General features: G+C 54.2%; 1 protein-coding gene across 4 annotated transcripts in view; it reads right to left on the bottom strand.

Moving 5' to 3' along the window:
• The window catches only part of TRPV1 (transient receptor potential cation channel subfamily V member 1), a 46,447-nt gene that overhangs the window by 29,379 nt on the left and 11,915 nt on the right, over window positions 1-5,153 (bottom strand). Inside the window, exon 1 of one of the 4 annotated variants that reach the window (XM_017863590.1) lies at window positions 3,089-3,796. The exons of the other annotated variants lie outside the window; for them this stretch is intronic. The gene's annotated coding sequence lies outside the window, so the exon portion shown is untranslated. Of the gene's footprint in view, window positions 1-3,088; window positions 3,797-5,153 lie in introns of those variants that run through there. 4 annotated transcript variants of the gene reach the window in all.

A 5,153-nucleotide genomic window follows, 5' to 3' on the forward strand; every position in this document is an offset into this window, starting at 1 on the left:
AAAAAAAAAAAAAAAAAAAATTAGCCAGGCGTGGTGGCACACACCTATAATTCCAGCTACTCAGGAGGCTTGAGGCATGAGAATCGCTTGAACCCAGGAGGTGGAGGTTGCAGCGAGCCGAGACCATGCCACTCCACTCCAGCCTGGGCAAGAGAGTGAAACTCTGTCTCAAAAAAAAAAAAGAAGCAGCTGCACCGGTCACCTGGTCACGAGTGGGAAAGTAAGAGCAATCAGACCCTTCTAATTCCCATTTCCACAGGAAGTTAGGGAGATTCCTGTCCCAGCAGTGGCTCCATTCTGGAAAACAGCCACAGAAGGAATGAGAGGCTTCTCAAGTCCTGCATTTTCTTTTTCTAAAATATAGAATCAGGCAATCTCCCAAGCCAGAATAGCTCAGGGAGACTCCCAAGTCCCTCAAGTGAAAATTCAGGCAGTGAAACTCCAGAGCACACGGCTGGGCTGTGGCCGTAAACCAACTATGTTCTGAAGCCCAGATCCGTGAAAACGTGGAGGAAACCTCACCATACCAGAGGCTGTGAACAGGACAGACGGCCGGCTGCTGGCCATCTCCCTGCCTGCCTGTTGATCCACTTTCAACAGACCAGAGCCCATCTCTGACTCACCCATCAGACAGATCCCCTGCAGCAGGAGTGTTCCCAGCCACAGAAAGCTGATTCCCTCATCTGATCACTCAATACCCATCTACTGAGTCCTCCTCCTCAGACTCCAGCCCTGCGCTGGGGGCGCAGAGAGGAGTCAGCCCCCCGCTGACACAGAAACCAGGTACTGGCTGGGCTGAGGGACTGCAGGAGGGGGCAGGGTGCTGAAGAGGGCTCCATGGAATTGGTGATGGATGAGCTGAGCCTGGAAAGGGAACAGAGGTGGGCTGGGGCTGGGAGACAGACAGGGAAGCCTAGAGCCACTGAAGAAGAAGTCAGTGGGACGGGAAGACAGGCGGCCGGGTCAGAACCAGATGGCCGTCAGCTTTAACTCCAAGGCACTGAAAGCCGGTATGGTTGCATGGACGGTGGGAAAGCCACGCGTAGCATTGGAAGCCTGGGGGCCAGGTGCTAGTCTGTGCTTTCTGAAGATAACACCCCGTCAAGGACGGTTCACAGTACGGAGAGCCTGGCAGCGCTTAAAAGGCACCAGAAGCGAATGAGAATCAGAATCTAAGCATGTGCACAGAGCAAACACGGTTCTCAGGACTCGCCTTTCTTCACCCACTTAATTCCCACAACATCCCTAAGAGGGAAGTAGTTCACCGATGAGGAGACTGAGGCACAGAGCAGTTACGGCACGTCCCCGAAGTCACCCAGTCAGAGGCAGAACCTGGGCTTGACCCCAGGCAGGCTGGCTCCAGAGCATCTCCAGTACTCCACCACCACGCTGGAGGTCTGGGGCTGTTTCTCAGCTGTTCAGCTCAGACCCAGACTCCACCGCAGGGCCTGGGGGCCAATCAGAATGGGACCTCTCACCCTCGGGGCATAGGCATAAGAAAATGCAGGGGCTAGACCTGAACCCGAAGCACCCTCCCACTCAATCAGGCAGCTCAGGAACCCCAAAATGCAATGTGAATAAGACCGAGGCCATACCCACGCCTGGCTGTCCCAGGGATAACTGTGGTCTCCAAGAATAAGCTAAGAATAAGAACAGGGGCTGCCTTTAGGAGATGTACCTAATGTAAATGACGAGTTAATGGGTGCAGCACACCAACGTGGCACATGTGTACATATGTAACAGGCTTGTACGTCGTGCACATGTACCCTAGAACTTAAAGTATAATAAAAAAAAAAAAAAGAATAGGGGGCTGCTTGTTAGGCAGCCTTGTAAGAGAGCACCTGTTAGCTGGAACCTTTCAGCAACGTTCTTTGTTAATGGCGTTGCCTCTTCCTCTGACCAGTCCCAGTCCAGTCAAACCCAGCCAACAGGAAGCAGCCTGGATTGTGCTATCATTCAGTCAGTCGACGAACGCTGAGTCTATACTGCACACTTTGCACCTGATTCCCTACTGAAAACCAAGCTTCTTTCAGGGAACAGGGTGGGACAGGAACCGAGGGGCCATGTGCGCTGGGCTGGGCCGGGGAATAGGGTCAGGACAGTCCTCCACGGCCAGGTCTGGAGTATATTACTCTGCACCTGAGCCTGTGGTGATGCACCTGTCACCACAAAACATTCTACAGTGATCGGCGGAACTTCTACCGTGATTTAGGCCAACGAGTGTTGACTGTGTGATGGAGATGGTGATTCTGGTTTACACAAGATTCACAAACTCATCCCTCTGGACTAAAGGACAATCCTAAAACAACTGATTCTGCCCACAGAGACCTGGTTTGATCTCTGAGTCTTTCTCAACTCCAAAGCCAGAAAGGACACTGCCCACCATCTGGAGGAAGGATCCCTTCTCTCCCCAGTGCAGGTGAGACAACCTGGTGTGTGGCTTCCCTGCTCCCCTCTCTGCCCAAAGCATCCATCCATCCATCCATCCATCCAAGTTCTTGGGAGCACCTCTGCTCGCCACTGGGGACTTTCTGGAAGCTGGGAGAACGCTGGCCCAGGACCCAGCCAGATTATTCTCAATAGTCTCTTCTCTCAAAGAGAGGCAGTAGGCTGCGGGCTTCCCAACCCAGCGTGAAGAACAAAGAGACAGGACAGCAACACAAGCACCCAGCGCGCCTGCTTCCCAGCCCTGCGCTCGTCCAACTCCACAGAGAGGGCGACGTGCTGAAAACCTCTCGCCACACACCAGCAACCTCAGCAGCAGCTGCAGCCTCCTCCCCCGAGGACGGCTGGTGCAGGAGCAAAAATAACAAACCCCGGTAACAACAACCTCCACTCTCACCTCCCAGGTGCTTCCGAGGAGCCAGGCTGAGGGCACCACACGTTCACTTCAGCCTCACGACCACCTTTGAGGCAGCCACTGTCACTACCCCCCATTTTCAGACGAGGTAACTGGGGCACAGAGAGGCGAGGGGAACTGCCCACAGTGGCACAGCTGGAAAGTGGCAGGGCCCAGCTTCTGGCCACCCACTATGCCATCCTGAAAGCTAACGTCTGCGTTGGCCATCAGACAAAGAAAGGGACTCACCAGCTAGACGCAGGCACACCCCAGGCCCATGGGTGCTCGCGAGCTCGAAGGCGGTTGCTACTCGAAGGGAGAGCTGGGCTGGTGTGGGAGAAGAGTGGCCTCCCTGCCTCCGGGGGATCCCGGGCCCGGCCCTGGCAGCAGCTGCCCTGCACTGGCAGGAGTGGGCTGTGGGCACCCTTCAGCACTCAAGGAAAAAACGCTTCCAGCGATGCAAGCAGCTGCCTTTGCTGCGGCTCTGATTCCCAGAGGATACCAAAGCTTTTCCCATCATTTTTGCCCTTTTTCAGAAACCACTTAGCCGCCGCCCCTCCTCCAGCCATGCCAGGGCTGCAGAGCACTTAACAGAGCCAGCCAGAGCTGCAGCCTCCACTCTCAGGGAAGGAGAAGGAGGGCGCTGCTCGGCCTCCCAAACCGGTGGCTCCTGAGCCCGGAGGTCTGGGACACGGCTCCACAAATGCACATTCACAGCCAGCGATGTCAAAACCAGCGTCCTGCAACTGTTCCGCTTTCAAAATAAAGAAGGAATGGACGGTCGTGCCACCCGCCACACAGTCCTGGCTTGTTTGAGAGTCCAAGCAACCTTGAACCAGTCCCCGACTCCCTTAGGACTCTCATTCCTGGATCCCCAAGCCTGGAGTAGGGGCTGGGGTCGAGGAGGGCTTCTAGGTCAGCCAGAGCCAGGTCCCAGCCTTTCTTCTCAACGGGGGTTCTTCGGGGAACCACAAAGCACAAAACACAAATAACTATGAGTATCTAGTTCCCTTTTTTTTTTTTTTTTTTTTTTTTTTTTGAGACAGAGTCTCGCTCTGTTGCCCAGGCTGGAGTGCAGTGGCCGGATCTCAGCTCACTGCAACCTCCGCCTCCCAGGTTCAAGCAATTCTCCTGCCTCAGCCTCCCAAATAGCTGGGATTACAGGCACCTGCCATTGCGCCCAACTAATTGTATTTTTAGTAGAGACGGGGTTTCGCCATGTTGGCCAGGCTGGTCTTGAACTCCTGACCTCATCCACCTGCCTCGGCCTCCCAAAGTGCTGGGATTCCAGGCGTGAGCCACCGCACCTGGCCACAAATGTCTATTTTCTCACTTCACTTCGTACCACCTAAATGCACAGGAAAGAAGAGGCACACGAGAGAAACGCACAGGAGAGACTCACATACAGCAGATAACTAGAACAACAGGTTTCATTCTCTCCCAGACCCTGGCCGAGAAAAGCAGCGAGGTCTAGGTATGCATCCAGGCTGAGGCCCAAATGCCCTGCAAAAACTGTCACAGCAGCTGCCCATGGGACGCCAACAAGCCATGGGGCAGGCCCAGCCTGGAATGAGCAGCCACTGCCAGAGACGCCCTTGCAGCCCTGCCTGGGGTCACTGGAAAGTTCTGAGCCCTGAGTCAAGGCACTGAAGTATGGCCACCCCATCAATTCTGCACAACGGATGACAAAGAGCTTTTCCCAAACCCGCTCTCGCAGGCCGCCCAGCAAGCCTGGGCAGTGGGAGGGCAGAGACCGTCATACCCACTTTACAGGTGAGAAATGTGTGACGCTGGGCAATCAGACAACTGATAATTAGATAATCGCCCAGGCCGCACTGTTGGTCAAGGCCTACAAACCAGGCCCGTCCCAACATGCCACACTCCACCATACCCCTTGCTTAGTCACCTTTTTTTATTTTTATTTTTTTGAGACGGAGTCTCACTCTGTCTCCCAGGCTGGAGTGCAGTGGCACGATCTCAGATCACTGCAACCCCCGCCTCCCGGGTTCAAGCGACTCTCCTGCCTCGGCCTTCCAAGTAGCTGGGATTACAAGCATACGCCACCACACCTGGCTAATTTTGTAGTTTTAGTAGTGACAGGGTTTCTCCATGATGGTCAGGCTGGTCTCGAACTCCTGACCTCAAGTGATCCACCTGCCTCAGCCTCCCAAAGTGCTGGGATTATAGGCGTGAGCCACCATGCCCGGCCGCTTAGACACCTGTTTATGCTATGTGTGTCATGTTAGCTTCAATTAATATGAACCTTAGAATTAATTCGTTTATAAATTGTGGCAAAAAAAAAAAAAAAAAAAAA

The sequence above is a fragment of the Rhinopithecus bieti genome, unplaced genomic scaffold (genome assembly GCF_001698545.2).
Source record: "Rhinopithecus bieti isolate Rb0 unplaced genomic scaffold, ASM169854v2 scaffold_70516, whole genome shotgun sequence".
NCBI classification, from domain to species: domain Eukaryota; kingdom Metazoa; phylum Chordata; class Mammalia; order Primates; family Cercopithecidae; genus Rhinopithecus; species Rhinopithecus bieti.